The sequence below is a fragment of the Pelobates fuscus genome, chromosome 2, assembly GCF_036172605.1.
Source record: "Pelobates fuscus isolate aPelFus1 chromosome 2, aPelFus1.pri, whole genome shotgun sequence".
NCBI classification, from domain to species: domain Eukaryota; kingdom Metazoa; phylum Chordata; class Amphibia; order Anura; family Pelobatidae; genus Pelobates; species Pelobates fuscus.
Window position 1 is genome coordinate 358,808,196 of NC_086318.1, and position 23,906 is coordinate 358,832,101.

General features: G+C 36.5%; 23 non-coding genes across 23 annotated transcripts; all 23 read right to left on the bottom strand.

Moving 5' to 3' along the window:
- Positions 1-884: 884 nt before the first annotated feature.
- Positions 885-967, bottom strand: TRNAL-UAA (transfer RNA leucine (anticodon UAA)). Its single transcript has one exon. It is a non-coding gene; the product is annotated as a tRNA-Leu (tRNA).
- Positions 968-1,917: 950 nt separating this feature from the next.
- On the bottom strand, positions 1,918-2,000 carry TRNAL-UAA (transfer RNA leucine (anticodon UAA)). Its single transcript has one exon. It is a non-coding gene; the product is annotated as a tRNA-Leu (tRNA).
- A 950-nt stretch (positions 2,001-2,950) lies between these two features.
- Positions 2,951-3,033, bottom strand: TRNAL-UAA (transfer RNA leucine (anticodon UAA)). Its single transcript has one exon. It is a non-coding gene; the product is annotated as a tRNA-Leu (tRNA).
- A 950-nt stretch (positions 3,034-3,983) lies between these two features.
- TRNAL-UAA (transfer RNA leucine (anticodon UAA)) lies at positions 3,984-4,066 on the bottom strand. Its single transcript has one exon. It is a non-coding gene; the product is annotated as a tRNA-Leu (tRNA).
- A 950-nt stretch (positions 4,067-5,016) lies between these two features.
- On the bottom strand, positions 5,017-5,099 carry TRNAL-UAA (transfer RNA leucine (anticodon UAA)). Its single transcript has one exon. It is a non-coding gene; the product is annotated as a tRNA-Leu (tRNA).
- A 952-nt stretch (positions 5,100-6,051) lies between these two features.
- TRNAL-UAA (transfer RNA leucine (anticodon UAA)) lies at positions 6,052-6,134 on the bottom strand. Its single transcript has one exon. It is a non-coding gene; the product is annotated as a tRNA-Leu (tRNA).
- A 946-nt stretch (positions 6,135-7,080) lies between these two features.
- Positions 7,081-7,163, bottom strand: TRNAL-UAA (transfer RNA leucine (anticodon UAA)). Its single transcript has one exon. It is a non-coding gene; the product is annotated as a tRNA-Leu (tRNA).
- A 950-nt stretch (positions 7,164-8,113) lies between these two features.
- On the bottom strand, positions 8,114-8,196 carry TRNAL-UAA (transfer RNA leucine (anticodon UAA)). The gene has a single exon. It is a non-coding gene; the product is annotated as a tRNA-Leu (tRNA).
- Positions 8,197-9,146: 950 nt separating this feature from the next.
- Positions 9,147-9,229, bottom strand: TRNAL-UAA (transfer RNA leucine (anticodon UAA)). The gene has a single exon. It is a non-coding gene; the product is annotated as a tRNA-Leu (tRNA).
- A 950-nt stretch (positions 9,230-10,179) lies between these two features.
- Positions 10,180-10,262, bottom strand: TRNAL-UAA (transfer RNA leucine (anticodon UAA)). Its single transcript has one exon. It is a non-coding gene; the product is annotated as a tRNA-Leu (tRNA).
- A 950-nt stretch (positions 10,263-11,212) lies between these two features.
- Positions 11,213-11,295, bottom strand: TRNAL-UAA (transfer RNA leucine (anticodon UAA)). Its single transcript has one exon. It is a non-coding gene; the product is annotated as a tRNA-Leu (tRNA).
- Positions 11,296-12,245: 950 nt separating this feature from the next.
- On the bottom strand, positions 12,246-12,328 carry TRNAL-UAA (transfer RNA leucine (anticodon UAA)). Its single transcript has one exon. It is a non-coding gene; the product is annotated as a tRNA-Leu (tRNA).
- Positions 12,329-13,280: 952 nt separating this feature from the next.
- TRNAL-UAA (transfer RNA leucine (anticodon UAA)) lies at positions 13,281-13,363 on the bottom strand. The gene has a single exon. It is a non-coding gene; the product is annotated as a tRNA-Leu (tRNA).
- Positions 13,364-14,313: 950 nt separating this feature from the next.
- Positions 14,314-14,396, bottom strand: TRNAL-UAA (transfer RNA leucine (anticodon UAA)). The gene has a single exon. It is a non-coding gene; the product is annotated as a tRNA-Leu (tRNA).
- A 956-nt stretch (positions 14,397-15,352) lies between these two features.
- TRNAL-UAA (transfer RNA leucine (anticodon UAA)) lies at positions 15,353-15,435 on the bottom strand. Its single transcript has one exon. It is a non-coding gene; the product is annotated as a tRNA-Leu (tRNA).
- Positions 15,436-16,385: 950 nt separating this feature from the next.
- TRNAL-UAA (transfer RNA leucine (anticodon UAA)) lies at positions 16,386-16,468 on the bottom strand. Its single transcript has one exon. It is a non-coding gene; the product is annotated as a tRNA-Leu (tRNA).
- Positions 16,469-17,418: 950 nt separating this feature from the next.
- Positions 17,419-17,501, bottom strand: TRNAL-UAA (transfer RNA leucine (anticodon UAA)). Its single transcript has one exon. It is a non-coding gene; the product is annotated as a tRNA-Leu (tRNA).
- Positions 17,502-18,451: 950 nt separating this feature from the next.
- On the bottom strand, positions 18,452-18,534 carry TRNAL-UAA (transfer RNA leucine (anticodon UAA)). Its single transcript has one exon. It is a non-coding gene; the product is annotated as a tRNA-Leu (tRNA).
- A 952-nt stretch (positions 18,535-19,486) lies between these two features.
- On the bottom strand, positions 19,487-19,569 carry TRNAL-UAA (transfer RNA leucine (anticodon UAA)). Its single transcript has one exon. It is a non-coding gene; the product is annotated as a tRNA-Leu (tRNA).
- A 950-nt stretch (positions 19,570-20,519) lies between these two features.
- Positions 20,520-20,602, bottom strand: TRNAL-UAA (transfer RNA leucine (anticodon UAA)). The gene has a single exon. It is a non-coding gene; the product is annotated as a tRNA-Leu (tRNA).
- Positions 20,603-21,552: 950 nt separating this feature from the next.
- Positions 21,553-21,635, bottom strand: TRNAL-UAA (transfer RNA leucine (anticodon UAA)). The gene has a single exon. It is a non-coding gene; the product is annotated as a tRNA-Leu (tRNA).
- A 950-nt stretch (positions 21,636-22,585) lies between these two features.
- TRNAL-UAA (transfer RNA leucine (anticodon UAA)) lies at positions 22,586-22,668 on the bottom strand. The gene has a single exon. It is a non-coding gene; the product is annotated as a tRNA-Leu (tRNA).
- Positions 22,669-23,618: 950 nt separating this feature from the next.
- Positions 23,619-23,701, bottom strand: TRNAL-UAA (transfer RNA leucine (anticodon UAA)). The gene has a single exon. It is a non-coding gene; the product is annotated as a tRNA-Leu (tRNA).
- Positions 23,702-23,906: the final 205 nt, after the last annotated feature.

The window sequence follows — 23,906 nt, forward strand, 5'->3', positions numbered from 1 at the left end:
CTATTTTCTAAGACAGTTAATGTTTCTCTTTATAGAGCAAAACATGACTAGTTCAAGAAATAAAATTAAAGGGGAGCTGTCACTTCTCCTAAATTGATGCATTTAAATGAGGCATTGAAAATCACCACTAACTTGTGTTAACCGTTTTCATGAAATGCTCTGTTTTCTTTTAAGTGCATAATAAAGAGTTAGGAAATTACATCATAATCTACTTCAGACTAGGCAAAGCCAGGGATAGCATTGCTAATGTAGAGAAGAAAGCGAAACAGTGTTTCATCAATCCACTTCTCTGTATGTTCAGTCTATGCTGAATGCCAGGAGGAAAGGATTCCATTTTGGAAGGGAGCATTGATGGAGGTACCTGGTTACGGGACAAAGAGTTATGGATTTCTTCATTTACTTTTCTTTTTCATGCCTTACAAATAGATGTTTGTCAAATCTAGGGATAAGTAGTAAAGAAATTAGTGAAAATCCTAAAAATTGCCAGTTTCCCTTTAGATTTGGTGTGAATATCTAGCAGGGCATTTAAAATTTCAATTCTTTAGCATTACAGACCTGTCTCTTACTGTGTTGAATTCAGAGTAATATGATGCTGTCAAGCAAAGTGGTGCACTTAGCATGTCTCTTTTTGGGTATGGATTTTGGCATGAAATAAAAGATAAAAGAGAAATTGCATAGGAAAGTTGATATTTCTGTATGATCTCAGAAATTTTACAGAAGCCTTTTTGGTTCGATTTAGACAAATAGTTGCAGCAAATATCCTTTGTAGTTTGTTTCTGAATTTGAAACGGGTTGAATAGAATCCGAATAACGAAAATTTTATAATTTTATATCAATAATATTTGGGATTGTTAAAACCATTAGTGTCACTAGAACACATCGTGTACCAGGAGTGGGGTTTGAACCCACGCGGACATTCGTCCATTGGATCTTAAGTCCAACGCCTTAACCACTCGGCCATCCTGGTGCTACACTTTTAAATGTTCACGGTGGATGGGGAGGGGGAGTCAGGATTCAGACTCTATATCATGGATCTATTTTCTAAGACAGTTAATGTTTCTCTTTATAGAGCAAAACATGACTAGTTCAAGAAATAAAATTAAAGGGGAGCTGTCACTTCTCCTAAATTGATGCATTTAAATGAGGCATTGAAAATCACCACTAACTTGTGTTAACCGTTTTTCATGAAATGCTCTGTTTTCTTTTAAGTGCATAATAAAGAGTTAGCAAATGACATCATAATCTACTTCAGACTAGGCAAAGCCAGGGATAGCATTGCTAATGTAGAGAAGAAAGCAAAACAGTGTTTCATCAATCCACTTCTCTGTATGTTCAGTCTATGCTGAATACCAGGAGGAAAGGATTCCATTTTGGAAGGGAGCATTGATGGAGGTACCTGGTTACGGGACAAAGAGTTATGGATTTCTTCATTTACTTTTCTTTTTCATGCCTTACAAATAGATGTTTGTCAAATCTAGGGATAAGTAGTAAAGAAATTAGTGAAAATCCTAAAAATTGCCAGTTTCCCTTTAGATTTGGTGTGAATATTTAGCAGGGCATTTAAAATTTCAATTCTTTAGCATTACAGACCTGTCTCTTACTGTGTTGAATTCAGAGTAATATGATGCTGTCAAGCAAAGTGGTGCACTTAGCATGTCTCTTTTTGGGTATGGATTTTGGCATGAAATAAAAGATAAAAGAGAAATTGCATAGGAAAGTTGATATTTCTGTATGATCTCAGAAATTTTACAGAAGCCTTTTTGGTTCGATTTAGACAAATAGTTGCAGCAAATATCCTTTGTAGTTTGATTTCTGAATTTGAAACGGGTTGAGTAGAATCCGAATAACGAAAATATTCCAAGGGATCAATAATATTTGGGATTGTTAAAACCATTAGTGTCACTTGAACACATCGTGTACCAGGAGTGGGGTTTGAACCCACGCGGACATTCGTCCATTGGATCTTAAGTCCAACGCCTTAACCACTCGGCCATCCTGGTGCTACACTTTTAAATGTTCACGGTGGATGGGGAGGGGGAGTCAGGATTCAGACTCTTTATCATGGATCTATTTTCTAAGACAGTTAATTTTTCTCTTTATAGAGCAAAACATGACTAGTTCAAGAAATAAAATTAAAGGGGAGCTGTCACTTCTCCTAAATTGATGCATTTAAATGAGGCATTGAAAATCACCACTAACTTGTGTTAACCGTTTTTCATGAAATGCTCTGTTTTCTTTTAAGTGCATAATAAAGAGTTAGCAAATGACATCATAATCTACTTCAGACAAGGCAAAGCCAGGGATAGCATTGCTAATGTAGAGAAGAAAGCGAAACAGTGTTTCATCAATCCACTTCTCTGTATGTTCAGTCTATGCTGAATGCCAGGAGGAAAGGATTCCATTTTGGAAGGGAGCATTGATGGAGGAACCTGGTTACGGGACAAAGAGTTATGGATTTCTTCATTTACTTTTCTTTTTCATGCCTTACAAATAGATGTTTGTCAAATCTAGGGATAAGTAGTAAAGAAATTAGTGAAAATCCTAAAAATTGCCAGTTTCCCTTTAGATTTGGTGTGAATATCTAGCAGGGCATTTAAAATTTCAATTCTTTAGCATTACAGACCTGTCTCTTACTGTGTTGAATTCAGAGTAATATGATGCTGTCAAGCAAAGTGGTGCACTTAGCATGTCTCTTTTTGGGTATGGATTTTGGCATGAAATAAAAGATAAAAGAGAAATTGCATAGGAAAGTTGATATTTCTGTATGATCTCAGAAATTTTACAGAAGCCTTTTTGGTTCGATTTAGACAAATAGTTGCAGCAAATATCCTTTGTAGTTTGATTTCTGAATTTGAAACGGGTTGAGTAGAATCCGAATAACGAAAATTTTCCAAGGGATCAATAATATTTGGGATTGTTAAAACCATTAGTGTCACTTGAACACATCGTGTACCAGGAGTGGGGTTTGAACCCACGCGGACATTCGTCCATTGGATCTTAAGTCCAACGCCTTAACCACTCGGCCATCCTGGTGCTACACTTTTAAATGTTCACGGTGGATGGGGAGGGGGAGTCAGGATTCAGACTCTTTATCATGGATCTATTTTCTAAGACAGTTAATGTTTCTCTTTATAGAGCAAAACATGACTAGTTCAAGAAATAAAATTAAAGGGGAGCTGTCACTTCTCCTAAATTGATGCATTTAAATGAGGCATTGAAAATCACCACTAACTTGTGTTAACCGTTTTTCATGAAATGCTCTGTTTTCTTTTAAGTGCATAATAAAGAGTTAGCAAATGACATCATAATCTACTTCAGACAAGGCAAAGCCAGGGATAGCATTGCTAATGTAGAGAAGAAAGCGAAACAGTGTTTCATCAATCCACTTCTCTGTATGTTCAGTCTATGCTGAATGCCAGGAGGAAAGGATTCCATTTTGGAAGGGAGCATTGATGGAGGAACCTGGTTACGGGACAAAGAGTTATGGATTTCTTCATTTACTTTTCTTTTTCATGCCTTACAAATAGATGTTTGTCAAATCTAGGGATAAGTAGTAAAGAAATTAGTGAAAATCCTAAAAATTGCCAGTTTCCCTTTAGATTTGGTGTGAATATCTAGCAGGGCATTTAAAATTTCAATTCTTTAGCATTACAGACCTGTCTCTTACTGTGTTGAATTCAGAGTAATATGATGCTGTCAAGCAAAGTGGTGCACTTAGCATGTCTCTTTTTGGGTATGGATTTTGGCATGAAATAAAAGATAAAAGAGAAATTGCATAGGAAAGTTGATATTTCTGTATGATCTCAGAAATTTTACAGAAGCCTTTTTGGTTCGATTTAGACAAATAGTTGCAGCAAATATCCTTTGTAGTTTGATTTCTGAATTTGAAACGGGTTGAGTAGAATCCGAATAACGAAAATTTTCCAAGGGATCAATAATATTTGGGATTGTTAAAACCATTAGTGTCACTTGAACACATCGTGTACCAGGAGTGGGGTTTGAATCCACGCGGACATTCGTCCATTGGATCTTAAGTTCAACGCCTTAACCACTCGGCCATCCTGGTGCTACACTTTTAAATGTTCACGGTGGATGGGGAGGGGGAGTCAGGATTCAGACTCTTTATCATGGATCTATTTTCTAAGACAGTTAATGTTTCTCTTTATAGAGCAAAACATGACTAGTTCAAGAAATAAAATTAAAGGGGAGCTGTCACTTCTCCTAAATTGATGCATTTAAATGAGGCATTGAAAATCACCACTAACTTGTGTTAACCGTTTTTCATGAAATGCTCTGTTTTCTTTTAAGTGCATAATAAAGAGTTAGCAAATGACATCATAATCTACTTCAGACAAGGCAAAGCCAGGGATAGCATTGCTAATGTAGAGAAGAAAGCGAAACAGTGTTTCATCAATCCACTTCTCTGTATGTTCAGTCTATGCTGAATGCCAGGAGGAAAGGATTCCATTTTGGAAGGGAGCATTGATGGAGGAACCTGGTTACGGGACAAAGAGTTATGGATTTCTTCATTTACTTTTCTTTTTCATGCCTTACAAATAGATGTTTGTCAAATCTAGGGATAAGTAGTAAAGAAATTAGTGAAAATCCTAAAAATTGCCAGTTTCCCTTTAGATTTGGTGTGAATATCTAGCAGGGCATTTAAAATTTCAATTCTTTAGCATTACAGACCTGTCTCTTACTGTGTTGAATTCAGAGTAATATGATGCTGTCAAGCAAAGTGGTGCACTTAGCATGTCTCTTTTTGGGTATGGATTTTGGCATGAAATAAAAGATAAAAGAGAAATTGCATAGGAAAGTTGATATTTCTGTATGATCTCAGAAATTTTACAGAAGCCTTTTTGGTTCGATTTAGACAAATAGTTGCAACAAATATCCTTTGTAGTTTGATTTCTGAATTTGAAACGGGTTGAGTAGAATCCGAATAACGAAAATTTTCCAAGGGATCAATAATATTTGGGATTGTTAAAACCATTAGTGTCACTTGAACACATCGTGTACCAGGAGTGGGGTTTGAATCCACGCGGACATTCGTCCATTGGATCTTAAGTTCAACGCCTTAACCACTCGGCCATCCTGGTGCTACACTTTTAAATGTTCACGGTGGATGGGGAGGGGGAGTCAGGATTCAGACTCTTTATCATGGATCTATTTTCTAAGACAGTTAATGTTTCTCTTTATAGAGCAAAACATGACTAGTTCAAGAAATAAAATTAAAGGGGAGCTGTCACTTCTCCTAAATTGATGCATTTAAATGAGGCATTGAAAATCACCACTAACTTGTGTTAACCGTTTTTCATGAAATGCTCTGTTTTCTTTTAAGTGCATAATAAAGAGTTAGCAAATGACATCATAATCTACTTCAGACTAGGCAAAGCCAGGGATAGCATTGCTAATGTAGAGAAGAAAGCGAAACAGTGTTTCAGCAATCCACTTCTCTGTATGTTCAGTCTATGCTGAATGCCAGGAGGAAAGGATTCCATTTTGGAAGGGAGCATTGATGGAGGTACCTGGTTACGGGACCAAGAGTTATGGATTTCTTCATTTACTTTTCTTTTTCATGCCTTACAAATAGATGTTTGTCAAATCTAGGGATAAGTAGTAAAGAAATTAGTGAAAATCCTAAAAATTGCCAGTTTCCCTTTAGATTTGGTGTGAATATCTAGCAGGGCATTTAAAATTTCAATTCTTTAGCATTACAGACCTGTCTCTTACTGTGTTGAATTCAGAGTAATATGATGCTGTCAAGCAAAGTGGTGCACTTAGCATGTCTCTTTTTGGGTATGGATTTTGGCATGAAATAAAAGATAAAAGAGAAATTGCATAGGAAAGTTTATATTTCTGTATGATCTCAGAAATTTTACAGAAGCCTTTTTGGTTCGATTTAGACAAATAGTTGCAGCAAATATCCTTTGTAGTTTGTTTCTGAATTTGAAACGGGTTGAATAGAATCCGAATAACGAAAATTTTATAATTTTATATCAATAATATTTGGGATTGTTAAAACCATTAGTGTCACTTGAACACATCGTGTACCAGGAGTGGGGTTTGAACCCACGCAGACATTCGTCCATTGGATCTTAAGTCCAACGCCTTAACCACTCGGCCATCCTGGTGCTACACTTTTAAATGTTCATGGTGGATGGGGAGGGGGAGTCAGGATTCAGACTCTTTATCATGGATCTATTTTCTAAGACAGTTAATGTTTCTCTTTATAGAGCAAAACATGACTAGTTCAAGAAATAAAATTAAAGGGGAGCTGTCACTTCTCCTAAATTGATGCATTTAAATGAGGCATTGAAAATCACCACTAACTTGTGTTAACCGTTTTTCATGAAATGCTCTGTTTTCTTTTAAGTGCATAATAAAGAGTTAGCAAATGACATCATAATCTACTTCAGACTAGGCAAAGCCAGGGATAGCATTGCTAATGTAGAGAAGAAAGCGAAACAGTGTTTCATCAATCCACTTCTCTGTATGTTCAGTCTATGCTGAATGCCAGGAGGAAAGGATTCCATTTTGGAAGGGAGCATTGATGGAGGTACCTGGTTACGGGACAAAAGTTATGGATTTCTTCATTTACTTTTCTTTTTCATGCCTTACAAATAGATGTTTGTCAAATCTAGGGATAAGTAGTAAAGAAATTAGTGAAAATCCTAAAAATTGCCAGTTTCCCTTTAGATTTGGTGTGAATATTTAGCAGGGCATTTAAAATTTCAATTCTTTAGCATTACAGACCTGTCTCTTACTGTGTTGAATTCAGAGTAATATGATGCTGTCAAGCAAAGTGGTGCACTTAGCATGTCTCTTTGGGTATGGATTTTGGCATGAAATAAAAGATAAAAGAGAAATTGCATAGGAAAGTTGATATTTCTGTATGATCTCAGAAATTTTACAGAAGCCTTTTTGGTTCGATTTAGACAAATAGTTGCAGCAAATATCTTTTGTAGTTTGTTTCTGAATTTGAAACGGTTTGAATAGAATCCGAATAACGAAAATTTTCCAAGGGATCAATAATATTTGGGATTGTTAAAACCATTAGTGTCACTTGAACACATCGTGTACCAGGAGTGGGGTTTGAACCCACGCGGACATTCGTCCATTGGATCTTAAGTCCAACGCCTTAACCACTCGGCCATCCTGGTGCTACACTTTTAAATGTTCACGGTGGATGGGGAGGGGGAGTCAGGATTCAGACTCTTTATCATGGATCTATTTTCTAAGACAGTTAATGTTTCTCTTTATAGAGCAAAACATGACTAGTTCAAGAAATAAAATTAAAGGGGAGCTGTCACTTCTCCTAAATTGATGCATTTAAATGAGGCATTGAAAATCACCACTAACTTGTGTTAACCGTTTTTCATGAAATGCTCTGTTTTCTTTTAAGTGCATAATAAAGAGTTAGCAAATGACATCATAATCTACTTCAGACAAGGCAAAGCCAGGGATAGCATTGCTAATGTAGAGAAGAAAGCGAAACAGTGTTTCATCAATCCACTTCTCTGTATGTTCAGTCTATGCTGAATGCCAGGAGGAAAGGATTCCATTTTGGAAGGGAGCATTGATGGAGGAACCTGGTTACGGGACAAAGAGTTATGGATTTCTTCATTTACTTTTCTTTTTCATGCCTTACAAATAGATGTTTGTCAAATCTAGGGATAAGTAGTAAAGAAATTAGTGAAAATCCTAAAAATTGCCAGTTTCCCTTTAGATTTGGTGTGAATATCTAGCAGGGCATTTAAAATTTCAATTCTTTAGCATTACAGACCTGTCTCTTACTGTGTTGAATTCAGAGTAATATGATGCTGTCAAGCAAAGTGGTGCACTTAGCATGTCTCTTTTTGGGTATGGATTTTGGCATGAAATAAAAGATAAAAGAGAAATTGCATAGGAAAGTTGATATTTCTGTATGATCTCAGAAATTTTACAGAAGCCTTTTTGGTTCGATTTAGACAAATAGTTGCAGCAAATATCCTTTGTAGTTTGATTTCTGAATTTGAAACGAGTTGAGTAGAATCCGAATAACGAAAATTTTCCAAGGGATCAATAATATTTGGGATTGTTAAAACCATTAGTGTCACTTGAACACATCATGTACCAGGAGTGGGGTTTGAACCCACGCGGACATATGTCCATTGGAGCTTAAGTCCAACGCCTTAACCACTCGGCCATCCTGGTGCTACACTTTTAAATGTTCACGGTGGATGGGGAGGGGGAGTCAGGATTCAGACTCTTTATCATGGATCTATTTTCTAAGACAGTTAATGTTTCTCTTTATAGAGCAAAACATGACTAGTTCAAGAAATAAAATTAAAGGGGAGCTGTCACTTCTCCTAAATTGATGCATTTAAATGAGGCATTGAAAATCACCACTAACTTGTGTTAACCGTTTTTCATGAAATGCTCTGTTTTCTTTTAAGTGCATAATAAAGAGTTAGGAAATTACATCATAATCTACTTCAGACTAGGCAAAGCCAGGGATAGCATTGCTAATGTAGAGAAGAAAGCGAAACAGTGTTTCATCAATCCACTTCTCTGTATGTTCAGTCTATGCTGAATGCCAGGAGGAAAGGATTCCATTTTGGAAGGGAGCATTGATGGAGGTACCTGGTTACGGGACAAAGAGTTATGGATTTCTTCATTTACTTTTCTTTTTCATGCCTTACAAATAGATGTTTGTCAAATCTAGGGATAAGTAGTAAAGAAATTAGTGAAAATCCTAAAAATTGCCAGTTTCCCTTTAGATTTGGTGTGAATATTTAGCAGGGCATTTAAAATTTCAATTCTTTAGCATTACAGACCTGTCTCTTACTGTGTTGAATTCAGAGTAATATGATGCTGTCAAGCAAAGTGGTGCACTTAGCATGTCTCTTTTTGGGTATGGATTTTGGCATGAAATAAAAGATAAAAGAGAAATTGCATAGGAAAGTTGATATTTCTGTATGATCTCAGAAATTTTACAGAAGCCTTTTTGGTTCGATTTAGACAAATAGTTGCAGCAAATATCTTTTGTAGTTTGATTTCTGAATTTGAAACGGGTTGAGTAGAATCCGAATAACGAAAATTTTCCAAGGGATCAATAATATTTGGGATTGTTAAAACCATTAGTGTCACTTGAACACATCGTGTACCAGGAGTGGGGTTTGAACCCACGCGGACATTAGTCCATTGGATCTTAAGTCCAACGCCTTAACCACTCGGCCATCCTGGTGCTACACTTTTAAATGTTCACGGTGGATGGGGAGGGGGAGTCAGGATTCAGACTCTTTATCATGGATCTATTTTCTAAGACAGTTAATGTTTCTCTTTATAGTGCAAAACATGACTAGTTCAAGAAATAAAATTAAATGGGAGCTGTCACTTCTCCTAAATTGATGCATTTAAATGAGGCATTGAAAATCACCACTAACTTGTGTTAACCGTTTTTCATGAAATGCTCTGTTTTCTTTTAAGTGCATAATAAAGAGTTAGCAAATGACATCATAATCTACTTCAGACTAGGCAAAGCCAGGGATAGCATTGCTAATGTAGAGAAGAAAGCGAAACAGTGTTTCATCAATCCACTTCTCTGTATGTTCAGTCTATGCTGAATGCCAGGAGGAAAGGATTCCATTTTGGAAGGGAGCATTGATGGAGGTACCTGGTTACGGGACAAAGAGTTATGGATTTCTTCATTTACTTTTCTTTTTCATGCCTTACAAATAGATGTTTGTCAAATCTAGGGATAAGTAGTAAAGAAATTAGTGAAAATCCTAAAAATTGCCAGTTTCCCTTTAGATTTGGTGTGAATATCTAGCAGGGCATTTAAAATTTCAATTCTTTAGCATTACAGACCTGTCTCTTACTGTGTTGAATTCAGAGTAATATGATGCTGTCAAGCAAAGTGGTGCACTTAGCATGTCTCTTTTTGGGTATGGATTTTGGCATGAAATAAAAGATAAAAGAGAAATTGCATAGGAAAGTTGATATTTCTGTATGATCTCAGAAATTTTACAGAAGCCTTTTTGGTTCGATTTAGACAAATAGTTGCAGCAAATATCCTTTGTAGTTTGATTTCTGAATTTGAAACGGGTTGAGTAGAATACGAATAACGAAAATTTTCCAAGGGATCAATAATATTTGGGATTGTTAAAACCATTAGTGTCACTTGAACACATCGTGTACCAGGAGTGGGGTTTGAACCCACGCGGACATTCGTCCATTGGATCTTAAGTCCAACGCCTTAACCACTCGGCCATCCTGGTGCTACACTTTTAAATGTTCATGGTGGATGGGGAGGGGGAGTCAGGATTCAGACTCTTTATCATGGATCTATTTTCTAAGACAGTTAATGTTTCTCTTTATAGAGCAAAACATGACTAGTTCAAGAAATAAAATTAAAGGGGAGCTGTCACTTCTCCTAAATTGATGCATTTAAATGAGGCATTGAAAATCACCACTAACTTGTGTTAACCGTTTTTCATGAAATGCTCTGTTTTCTTTTAAGTGCATAATAAAGAGTTAGCAAATGACATCATAATCTACTTCAGACTAGGCAAAGCCAGGGATAGCATTGCTAATGTAGAGAAGAAAGCGAAACAGTGTTTCATCAATCCACTTCTCTGTATGTTCAGTCTATGCTGAATGCCAGGAGGAAAGGATTCCATTTTGGAAGGGAGCATTGATGGAGGTACCTGGTTACGGGACAAAGAGTTATGGATTTCTTCATTTACTTTTCTTTTTCATGCCTTACAAATAGATGTTTGTCAAATCTAGGGATAAGTAGTAAAGAAATTAGTGAAAATCCTAAAAATTGCCAGTTTCCCTTTAGATTTGGTGTGAATATCTAGCAGGGCATTTAAAATTTCAATTCTTTAGCATTACAGACCTGTCTCTTACTGTGTTGAATTCAGAGTAATATGATGCTGTCAAGCAAAGTGGTGCACTTAGCATGTCTCTTTTTGGGTATGGATTTTGGCATGAAATAAAAGATAAAAGAGAAATTGCATAGGAAAGTTGATATTTCTGTATGATCTCAGAAATTTTACAGAAGCCTTTTTGGTTCGATTTAGACAAATAGTTGCAGCAAATATCCTTTGTAGTTTGATTTCTGAATTTGAAACGGGTTGAGTAGAATCCGAATAACGAAAATTTTCCAAGGGATCAATAATATTTGGGATTGTTAAAACCATTAGTGTCACTTGAACACATCGTGTACCAGGAGTGGGGTTTGAATCCACGCGGACATTCGTCCATTGGATCTTAAGTTCAACGCCTTAACCACTCGGCCATCCTGGTGCTACACTTTTAAATGTTCACGGTGGATGGGGAGGGGGAGTCAGGATTCAGACTCTTTATCATGGATCTATTTTCTAAGACAGTTAATGTTTCTCTTTATAGAGCAAAACATGACTAGTTCAAGAAATAAAATTAAAGGGGAGCTGTCACTTCTCCTAAATTGATGCATTTAAATGAGGCATTGAAAATCACCACTAACTTGTGTTAACCGTTTTTCATGAAATGCTCTGTTTTCTTTTAAGTGCATAATAAAGAGTTAGCAAATGACATCATAATCTACTTCAGACTAGGCAAAGCCAGGGATAGCATTGCTAATGTAGAGAAGAAAGCGAAACAGTGTTTCAGCAATCCACTTCTCTGTATGTTCAGTCTATGCTGAATGCCAGGAGGAAAGGATTCCATTTTGGAAGGGAGCATTGATGGAGGTACCTGGTTACGGGACCAAGAGTTATGGATTTCTTCATTTACTTTTCTTTTTCATGCCTTACAAATAGATGTTTGTCAAATCTAGGGATAAGTAGTAAAGAAATTAGTGAAAATCCTAAAAATTGCCAGTTTCCCTTTAGATTTGGTGTGAATATCTAGCAGGGCATTTAAAATTTCAATTCTTTAGCATTACAGACCTGTCTCTTACTGTGTTGAATTCAGAGTAATATGATGCTGTCAAGCAAAGTGGTGCACTTAGCATGTCTCTTTTTGGGTATGGATTTTGGCATGAAATAAAAGATAAAAGAGAAATTGCATAGGAAAGTTGATATTTCTGTATGATCTCAGAAATTTTACAGAAGCCTTTTTGGTTCGATTTAGACAAATAGTTGCAGCAAATATCCTTTGTAGTTTGATTTCTGAATTTGAAACGGGTTGAGTAGAATCCGAATAACGAAAATTTTCCAAGGGATCAATAATATTTGGGATTGTTAAAACCATTAGTGTCACTTGAACACATCGTGTACCAGGAGTGGGGTTTGAATCCACGCGGACATTCGTCCATTGGATCTTAAGTTCAACGCCTTAACCACTCGGCCATCCTGGTGCTACACTTTTAAATGTTCACGGTGGATGGGGAGGGGGAGTCAGGATTCAGACTCTTTATCATGGATCTATTTTCTAAGACAGTTAATGTTTCTCTTTATAGAGCAAAACATGACTAGTTCAAGAAATAAAATTAAAGGGGAGCTGTCACTTCTCCTAAATTGATGCATTTAAATGAGGCATTGAAAATCACCACTAACTTGTGTTAACCGTTTTTCATGAAATGCTCTGTTTTCTTTTAAGTGCATAATAAAGAGTTAGCAAATGACATCATAATCTACTTCAGACTAGGCAAAGCCAGGGATAGCATTGCTAATGTAGAGAAGAAAGCGAAACAGTGTTTCAGCAATCCACTTCTCTGTATGTTCAGTCTATGCTGAATGCCAGGAGGAAAGGATTCCATTTTGGAAGGGAGCATTGATGGAGGTACCTGGTTACGGGACCAAGAGTTATGGATTTCTTCATTTACTTTTCTTTTTCATGCCTTACAAATAGATGTTTGTCAAATCTAGGGATAAGTAGTAAAGAAATTAGTGAAAATCCTAAAAATTGCCAGTTTCCCTTTAGATTTGGTGTGAATATCTAGCAGGGCATTTAAAATTTCAATTCTTTAGCATTACAGACCTGTCTCTTACTGTGTTGAATTCAGAGTAATATGATGCTGTCAAGCAAAGTGGTGCACTTAGCATGTCTCTTTTTGGGTATGGATTTTGGCATGAAATAAAAGATAAAAGAGAAATTGCATAGGAAAGTTTATATTTCTGTATGATCTCAGAAATTTTACAGAAGCCTTTTTGGTTCGATTTAGACAAATAGTTGCAGCAAATATCCTTTGTAGTTTGTTTCTGAATTTGAAACGGGTTGAATAGAATCCGAATAACGAAAATTTTATAATTTTATATCAATAATATTTGGGATTGTTAAAACCATTAGTGTCACTTGAACACATCGTGTACCAGGAGTGGGGTTTGAACCCACGCGGACATTCGTCCATTGGATCTTAAGTCCAACGCCTTAACCACTCGGCCATCCTGGTGCTACACTTTTAAATGTTCATGGTGGATGGGGAGGGGGAGTCAGGATTCAGACTCTTTATCATGGATCTATTTTCTAAGACAGTTAATGTTTCTCTTTATAGAGCAAAACATGACTAGTTCAAGAAATAAAATTAAAGGGGAGCTGTCACTTCTCCTAAATTGATGCATTTAAATGAGGCATTGAAAATCACCACTAACTTGTGTTAACCGTTTTTCATGAAATGCTCTGTTTTCTTTTAAGTGCATAATAAAGAGTTAGCAAATGACATCATAATCTACTTCAGACTAGGCAAAGCCAGGGATAGCATTGCTAATGTAGAGAAGAAAGCGAAACAGTGTTTCATCAATCCACTTCTCTGTATGTTCAGTCTATGCTGAATGCCAGGAGGAAAGGATTCCATTTTGGAAGGGAGCATTGATGGAGGTACCTGGTTACGGGACAAAGAGTTATGGATTTCTTAATTTACTTTTCTTTTTCATGCCTTACAAATAGATGTTTGTCAAATCTAGGGATAAGTAGTAAAGAAATTAGTGAAAATCCTAAAAATTGCCAGTTTCCCTTTAGATTTGGTGTGAATATTTAGCAGGGCATTTAAAATTTCAATTCTTTAGCATTACAGACCTGTCTCTTACTGTGTTGAATTCAGAGTAATATGATGCTGTCAAGCAAAGTGGTGCACTTAGCATGTCTCTTTTTGGGTATGGATTTTGGCATGAAATAAAAGATAAAAGAGAAATTGCATAGGAAAGTTGATATTTCTGTATGATCTCAGAAATTTTACAGAAGCCTTTTTGGTTCGATTTAGACAAATAGTTGCAGCAAATATCCTTTGTAGTTTGATTTCTGAATTTGAAACGGGTTGAGTAGAATCCGAATAACGAAAATATTCCAAGGGATCAATAATATTTGGGATTGTTAAAACCATTAGTGTCACTTGAACACATCGTGTACCAGGAGTGGGGTTTGAACCCACGCGGACATTTGTCCATTGGATCTTAAGTCCAACGCCTTAACCACTCGGCCATCCTGGTGCTACACTTTTAAATGTTCACGGTGGATGGGGAGGGGGAGGGGGAGTCAGGATTCAGACTCTTTATCATGGATCTATTTTCTAAGACAGTTAATGTTTCTCTTTATAGAGCAAAACATGACTAGTTCAAGAAATAAAATTAAAGGGGAGCTGTCACTTCTCCTAAATTGATGCATTTAAATGAGGCATTGAAAATCACCACTAACTTGTGTTAACCGTTTTTCATGAAATGCTCTGTTTTCTTTTAAGTGCATAATAAAGAGTTAGCAAATGACATAATAATCTACTTCAGACTAGGCAAAGCCAGGGATAGCATTGCTAATGTAGAGAAGAAAGCGAAACAGTGTTTCATCAATCCACTTCTCTGTATGTTCAGTCTATGCTGAATGCCAGGAGGAAAGGATTCCATTTTGGAAGGGAGCATTGATGGAGGTACCTGGTTACGGGACAAAGAGTTATGGATTTCTTCATTTACTTTTCTTTTTCATGCCTTACAAATAGATGTTTGTCAAATCTAGGGATAAGTAGTAAAGAAATTAGTGAAAATCCTAAAAATTGCCAGTTTCCCTTTAGATTTGGTGTGAATATCTAGCAGGGCATTTAAAATTTCAATTCTTTAGCATTACAGATCTGTCTCTTACTGTGTTGAATTCAGAGTAATATGATGCTGTCAAGCAAAGTGGTGCACTTAGCATGTCTCTTTTTGGGTATGGATTTTGGCATGAAATAAAAGATAAAAGAGAAATTGCATAGGAAAGTTGATATTTCTGTATGATCTCAGAAATTTTACAGAAGCCTTTTTGGTTCGATTTAGACAAATAGTTGCAGCAAATATCCTTTGTAGTTTGATTTCTGAATTTGAAACGGGTTGAGTAGAATACGAATAACGAAAATTTTCCAAGGGATCAATAATATTTGGGATTGTTAAAACCATTAGTGTCACTTGAACACATCGTGTACCAGGAGTGGGGTTTGAACCCACGCGGACATTCGTCCATTGGATCTTAAGTCCAACGCCTTAACCACTCGGCCATCCTGGTGCTACACTTTTAAATGTTCATGGTGGATGGGGAGGGGGAGTCAGGATTCAGACTCTTTATCATGGATCTATTTTCTAAGACAGTTAATGTTTCTCTTTATAGAGCAAAACATGACTAGTTCAAGAAATAAAATTAAAGGGGAGCTGTCACTTCTCCTAAATTGATGCATTTAAATGAGGCATTGAAAATCACCACTAACTTGTGTTAACCGTTTTTCATGAAATGCTCTGTTTTCTTTTAAGTGCATAATAAAGAGTTAGCAAATGACATCATAATCTACTTCAGACTAGGCAAAGCCAGGGATAGCATTGCTAATGTAGAGAAGAAAGCGAAACAGTGTTTCATCAATCCACTTCTCTGTATGTTCAGTCTATGCTGAATGCCAGGAGGAAAGGATTCCATTTTGGAAGGGAGCATTGATGGAGGTACCTGGTTACGGGACAAAGAGTTATGGATTTCTTCATTTACTTTTCTTTTTCATGCCTTACAAATAGATGTTTGTCAAATCTAGGGATAAGTAGTAAAGAAATTAGTGAAAATCCTAAAAATTGCCAGTTTCCCTTTAGATTTGGTGTGAATATCTAGCAGGGCATTTAAAATTTCAATTCTTTAGCATTACAGACCTGTCTCTTACTGTGTTGAATTCAGAGTAATATGATGCTGTCAAGCAAAGTGGTGCACTTAGCATGTCTCTTTTTGGGTATGGATTTTGGCATGAAATAAAAGATAAAAGAGAAATTGCATAGGAAAGTTGATATTTCTGTATGATCTCAGAAATTTTACAGAAGCCTTTTTGGTTCGATTTAGACAAATAGTTGCAGCAAATATCCTTTGTAGTTTGATTTCTGAATTTGAAACGGGTTGAGTAGAATCCGAATAACGAAAATTTTCCAAGGGATCAATAATATTTGGGATTGTTAAAACAATTAGTGTCACTTGAACACATCGTGTACCAGGAGTGGGGTTTGAATCCACGCGGACATTCGTCCATTGGATCTTAAGTTCAACGCCTTAACCACTCGGCCATCCTGGTGCTACACTTTTAAATGTTCACGGTGGATGGGGAGGGGGAGTCAGGATTCAGACTCTTTATCATGGATCTATTTTCTAAGACAGTTAATGTTTCTCTTTATAGAGCAAAACATGACTAGTTCAAGAAATAAAATTAAAGGGGAGCTGTCACTTCTCCTAAATTGATGCATTTAAATGAGGCATTGAAAATCACCACTAACTTGTGTTAACCGTTTTTCATGAAATGCTCTGTTTTCTTTTAAGTGCATAATAAAGAGTTAGCAAATGACATCATAATCTACTTCAGACTAGGCAAAGCCAGGGATAGCATTGCTAATGTAGAGAAGAAAGCGAAACAGTGTTTCATCAATCCACTTCTCTGTATGTTCAGTCTATGCTGAATGCCAGGAGGAAAGGATTCCATTTTGGAAGGGAGCATTGATGGAGGAACCTGGTTACGGGACAAAGAGTTATGGATTTCTTCATTTACTTTTCTTTTTCATGCCTTACAAATAGATGTTTGTCAAATCTAGGGATAAGTAGTAAAGAAATTAGTGAAAATCCTAAAAATTGCCAGTTTCCCTTTAGATTTGGTGTGAATATCTAGCAGGGCATTTAAAATTTCAATTCTTTAGCATTACAGACCTGTCTCTTACTGTGTTGAATTCAGAGTAATATGATGCTGTCAAGCAAAGTGGTGCACTTAGCATGTCTCTTTTTGGGTATGGATTTTGGCATGAAATAAAAGATAAAAGAGAAATTGCATAGGAAAGTTGATATTTCTGTATGATCTCAGAAATTTTACAGAAGCCTTTTTGGTTCGATTTAGACAAATAGTTGCAGCAAATATCCTTTGTAGTTTGATTTCTGAATTTGAAACGGGTTGAGTAGAATCCGAATAACGAAAATTTTCCAAGGGATCAATAATATTTGGGATTGTTAAAACCATTAGTGTCACTTGAACACATCGTGTACCAGGAGTGGGGTTTGAATCCACGCGGACATTCGTCCATTGGATCTTAAGTTCAACGCCTTAACCACTCGGCCATCCTGGTGCTACACTTTTAAATGTTCACGGTGGATGGGGAGGGGGAGTCAGGATTCAGACTCTTTATCATGGATCTATTTTCTAAGACAGTTAATGTTTCTCTTTATAGAGCAAAACATGACTAGTTCAAGAAATAAAATTAAAGGGGAGCTGTCACTTCTCCTAAATTGATGCATTTAAATGAGGCATTGAAAATCACCACTAACTTGTGTTAACCGTTTTTCATGAAATGCTCTGTTTTCTTTTAAGTGCATAATAAAGAGTTAGCAAATGACATCATAATCTACTTCAGACTAGGCAAAGCCAGGGATAGCATTGCTAATGTAGAGAAGAAAGCGAAACAGTGTTTCAGCAATCCACTTCTCTGTATGTTCAGTCTATGCTGAATGCCAGGAGGAAAGGATTCCATTTTGGAAGGGAGCATTGATGGAGGTACCTGGTTACGGGACCAAGAGTTATGGATTTCTTCATTTACTTTTCTTTTTCATGCCTTACAAATAGATGTTTGTCAAATCTAGGGATAAGTAGTAAAGAAATTAGTGAAAATCCTAAAAATTGCCAGTTTCCCTTTAGATTTGGTGTGAATATCTAGCAGGGCATTTAAAATTTCAATTCTTTAGCATTACAGACCTGTCTCTTACTGTGTTGAATTCAGAGTAATATGATGCTGTCAAGCAAAGTGGTGCACTTAGCATGTCTCTTTTTGGGTATGGATTTTGGCATGAAATAAAAGATAAAAGAGAAATTGCATAGGAAAGTTGATATTTCTGTATGATCTCAGAAATTTTACAGAAGCCTTTTTGGTTCGATTTAGACAAATAGTTGCAGCAAATATCCTTTGTAGTTTGATTTCTGAATTTGAAACGGGTTGAGTAGAATCCGAATAACGAAAATTTTCCAAGGGATCAATAATATTTGGGATTGTTAAAACCATTAGTGTCACTTGAACACATCGTGTACCAGGAGTGGGGTTTGAATCCACGCGGACATTCGTCCATTGGATCTTAAGTTCAACGCCTTAACCACTCGGCCATCCTGGTGCTACACTTTTAAATGTTCACGGTGGATGGGGAGGGGGAGTCAGGATTCAGACTCTTTATCATGGATCTATTTTCTAAGACAGTTAATGTTTCTCTTTATAGAGCAAAACATGACTAGTTCAAGAAATAAAATTAAAGGGGAGCTGTCACTTCTCCTAAATTGATGCATTTAAATGAGGCATTGAAAATCACCACTAACTTGTGTTAACCGTTTTTCATGAAATGCTCTGTTTTCTTTTAAGTGCATAATAAAGAGTTAGCAAATGACATCATAATCTACTTCAGACTAGGCAAAGCCAGGGATAGCATTGCTAATGTAGAGAAGAAAGCGAAACAGTGTTTCAGCAATCCACTTCTCTGTATGTTCAGTCTATGCTGAATGCCAGGAGGAAAGGATTCCATTTTGGAAGGGAGCATTGATGGAGGTACCTGGTTACGGGACCAAGAGTTATGGATTTCTTCATTTACTTTTCTTTTTCATGCCTTACAAATAGATGTTTGTCAAATCTAGGGATAAGTAGTAAAGAAATTAGTGAAAATCCTAAAAATTGCCAGTTTCCCTTTAGATTTGGTGTGAATATCTAGCAGGGCATTTAAAATTTCAATTCTTTAGCATTACAGACCTGTCTCTTACTGTGTTGAATTCAGAGTAATATGATGCTGTCAAGCAAAGTGGTGCACTTAGCATGTCTCTTTTTGGGTATGGATTTTGGCATGAAATAAAAGATAAAAGAGAAATTGCATAGGAAAGTTTATATTTCTGTATGATCTCAGAAATTTTACAGAAGCCTTTTTGGTTCGATTTAGACAAATAGTTGCAGCAAATATCCTTTGTAGTTTGTTTCTGAATTTGAAACGGGTTGAATAGAATCCGAATAACGAAAATTTTATAATTTTATATCAATAATATTTGGGATTGTTAAAACCATTAGTGTCACTTGAACACATCGTGTACCAGGAGTGGGGTTTGAACCCACGCGGACATTCGTCCATTGGATCTTAAGTCCAACGCCTTAACCACTCGGCCATCCTGGTGCTACACTTTTAAATGTTCATGGTGGATGGGGAGGGGGAGTCAGGATTCAGACTCTTTATCATGGATCTATTTTCTAAGACAGTTAATGTTTCTCTTTATAGAGCAAAACATGACTAGTTCAAGAAATAAAATTAAAGGGGAGCTGTCACTTCTCCTAAATTGATGCATTTAAATGAGGCATTGAAAATCACCACTAACTTGTGTTAACCGTTTTTCATGAAATGCTCTGTTTTCTTTTAAGTGCATAATAAAGAGTTAGCAAATGACATCATAATCTACTTCAGACTAGGCAAAGCCAGGGATAGCATTGCTAATGTAGAGAAGAAAGCGAAACAGTGTTTCATCAATCCACTTCTCTGTATGTTCAGTCTATGCTGAATGCCAGGAGGAAAGGATTCCATTTTGGAAGGGAGCATTGATGGAGGTACCTGGTTACGGGACAAAGAGTTATGGATTTCTTAATTTACTTTTCTTTTTCATGCCTTACAAATAGATGTTTGTCAAATCTAGGGATAAGTAGTAAAGAAATTAGTGAAAATCCTAAAAATTGCCAGTTTCCCTTTAGATTTGGTGTGAATATTTAGCAGGGCATTTAAAATTTCAATTCTTTAGCATTACAGACCTGTCTCTTACTGTGTTGAATTCAGAGTAATATGATGCTGTCAAGCAAAGTGGTGCACTTAGCATGTCTCTTTTTGGGTATGGATTTTGGCATGAAATAAAAGATAAAAGAGAAATTGCATAGGAAAGTTGATATTTCTGTATGATCTCCGAAATTTTACAGAAGCCTTTTTGGTTCGATTTAGACAAATAGTTGCAGCAAATATCCTTTGTAGTTTGATTTCTGAATTTGAAACGGGTTGAGTAGAATCCGAATAACGAAAATATTCCAAGGGATCAATAATATTTGGGATTGTTAAAACCATTAGTGTCACTTGAACACATCGTGTACCAGGAGTGGGGTTTGAACCCACGCGGACATTTGTCCATTGGATCTTAAGTCCAACGCCTTAACCACTCGGCCATCCTGGTGCTACACTTTTAAATGTTCACGGTGGATGGGGAGGGGGAGTCAGGATTCAGACTCTTTATCATGGATCTATTTTCTAAGACAGTTAATGTTTCTCTTTATAGAGCAAAACATGACTAGTTCAAGAAATAAAATTAAAGGGGAGCTGTCACTTCTCCTAAATTGATGCATTTAAATGAGGCATTGAAAATCACCACTAACTTGTGTTAACCGTTTTTCATGAAATGCTCTGTTTTCTTTTAAGTGCATAATAAAGAGTTAGCAAATGACATAATAATCTACTTCAGACTAGGCAAAGCCAGGGATAGCATTGCTAATGTAGAGAAGAAAGCGAAACAGTGTTTCATCAATCCACTTCTCTGTATGTTCAGTCTATGCTGAATGCCAGGAGGAAAGGATTCCATTTTGGAAGGGAGCATTGATGGAGGTACCTGGTTACGGGACAAAGAGTTATGGATTTCTTCATTTACTTTTCTTTTTCATGCCTTACAAATAGATGTTTGTCAAATCTAGGGATAAGTAGTAAAGAAATTAGTGAAAATCCTAAAAATTGCCAGTTTCCCTTTAGATTTGGTGTGAATATCTAGCAGGGCATTTAAAATTTCAATTCTTTAGCATTACAGATCTGTCTCTTACTGTGTTGAATTCAGAGTAATATGATGCTGTCAAGCAAAGTGGTGCACTTAGCATGTCTCTTTTTGGGTATGGATTTTGGCATGAAATAAAAGATAAAAGAGAAATTGCATAGGAAAGTTGATATTTCTGTATGATCTCAGAAATTTTACAGAAGCCTTTTTGGTTCGATTTAGACAAATAGTTGCAGCAAATATCCTTTGTAGTTTGATTTCTGAATTTGAAACGGGTTGAGTAGAATACGAATAACGAAAATTTTCCAAGGGATCAATAATATTTGGGATTGTTAAAACCATTAGTGTCACTTGAACACATCGTGTACCAGGAGTGGGGTTTGAACCCACGCAGACATTCGTCCATTGGATCTTAAGTCCAACGCCTTAACCACTCGGCCATCCTGGTGCTACACTTTTAAATGTTCACGGTGGATGGGGAGGGGGAGTCAGGATTCAGACTCTTTATCATGGATCTATTTTCTAAGACAGTTAATGTTTCTCTTTATAGAGCAAAACATGACTAGTTCAAGAAATAAAATTAAAGGGGAGCTGTCACTTCTCCTAAATTGATGCATTTAAATGAGGCATTGAAAATCACCACTAACTTGTGTTAACCGTTTTTCATGAAATGCTCTGTTTTCTTTTAAGTGCATAATAAAGAGTTAGCAAATGACATCATAATCTACTTCAGACTAGGCAAAGCCAGGGATAGCATTGCTAATGTAGAGAAGAAAGCGAAACAGTGTTTCATCAATCCACTTCTCTGTATGTTCAGTCTATGCTGAATGCCAGGAGGAAAGGATTCCATTTTGGAAGGGAGCATTGATGGAGGAACCTGGTTACGGGACAAAGAGTTATGGATTTCTTCATTTACTTTTCTTTTTCATGCCTTACAAATAGATGTTTGTCAAATCTAGGGATAAGTAGTAAAGAAATTAGTGAAAATCCTAAAAATTGCCAGTTTCCCTTTAGATTTGGTGTGAATATCTAGCAGGGCATTTAAAATTTCAATTCTTTAGCATTACAGACCTGTCTCTTACTGTGTTGAATTCAGAGTAATATGATGCTGTCAAGCAAAGTGGTGCACTTAGCATGTCTCTTTTTGGGTATGGATTTTGGCATGAAATAAAAGATAAAAGAGAAATTGCATAGGAAAGTTGATATTTCTGTATGATCTCAGAAATTTTACAGAAGCCTTTTTGGTTCGATTTAGACAAATAGTTGCAGCAAATATCCTTTGTAGTTTGATTTCTGAATTTGAAACGGGTTGAGTAGAATCCGAATAACGAAAATTTTCCAAGGGATCAATAATATTTGGGATTGTTAAAACCATTAGTGTCACTTGAACACATCGTGTACCAGGAGTGGGGTTTGAATCCACGCGGACATTCGTCCATTGGATCTTAAGTTCAACGCCTTAACCACTCGGCCATCCTGGTGCTACACTTTTAAATGTTCACGGTGGATGGGGAGGGGGAGTCAGGATTCAGACTCTTTATCATGGATCTATTTTCTAAGACAGTTAATGTTTCTCTTTATAGAGCAAAACATGACTAGTTCAAGAAATAAAATTAAAGGGGAGCTGTCACTTCTCCTAAATTGATGCATTTAAATGAGGCATTGAAAATCACCACTAACTTGTGTTAACCGTTTTTCATGAAATGCTCTGTTTTCTTTTAAGTGCATAATAAAGAGTTAGCAAATGACATCATAATCTACTTCAGACAAGGCAAAGCCAGGGATAGCATTGCTAATGTAGAGAAGAAAGCGAAACAGTGTTTCATCAATCCACTTCTCTGTATGTTCAGTCTATGCTGAATGCCAGGAGGAAAGGATTCCATTTTGGAAGGGAGCATTGATGGAGGAACCTGGTTACGGGACAAAGAGTTATGGATTTCTTCATTTACTTTTCTTTTTCATGCCTTACAAATAGATGTTTGTCAAATCTAGGGATAAGTAGTAAAGAAATTAGTGAAAATCCTAAAAATTGCCAGTTTCCCTTTAGATTTGGTGTGAATATCTAGCAGGGCATTTAAAATTTCAATTCTTTAGCATTACAGACCTGTCTCTTACTGTGTTGAATTCAGAGTAATATGATGCTGTCAAGCAAAGTGGTGCACTTAGCATGTCTCTTTTTGGGTATGGATTTTGGCATGAAATAAAAGATAAAAGAGAAATTGCATAGGAAAGTTGATATTTCTGTATGATCTCAGAAATTTTACAGAAGCCTTTTTGGTTCGATTTAGACAAATAGTTGCAGCAAATATCCTTTGTAGTTTGATTTCTGAATTTGAAACGGGTTGAGTAGAATCCGAATAACGAAAATTTTCCAAGGGATCAATAATATTTGGGATTGTTAAAACCATTAGTGTCACTTGAACACATCGTGTACCAGGAGTGGGGTTTGAATCCACGCGGACATTCGTCCATTGGATCTTAAGTTCAACGCCTTAACCACTCGGCCATCCTGGTGCTACACTTTTAAATGTTCACGGTGGATGGGGAGGGGGAGTCAGGATTCAGACTCTTTATCATGGATCTATTTTCTAAGACAGTTAATGTTTCTCTTTATAGAGCAAAACATGACTAGTTCAAGAAATAAAATTAAAGGGGAGCTGTCACTTCTCCTAAATTGATGCATTTAAATGAGGCATTGAAAATCACCACTAACTTGTGT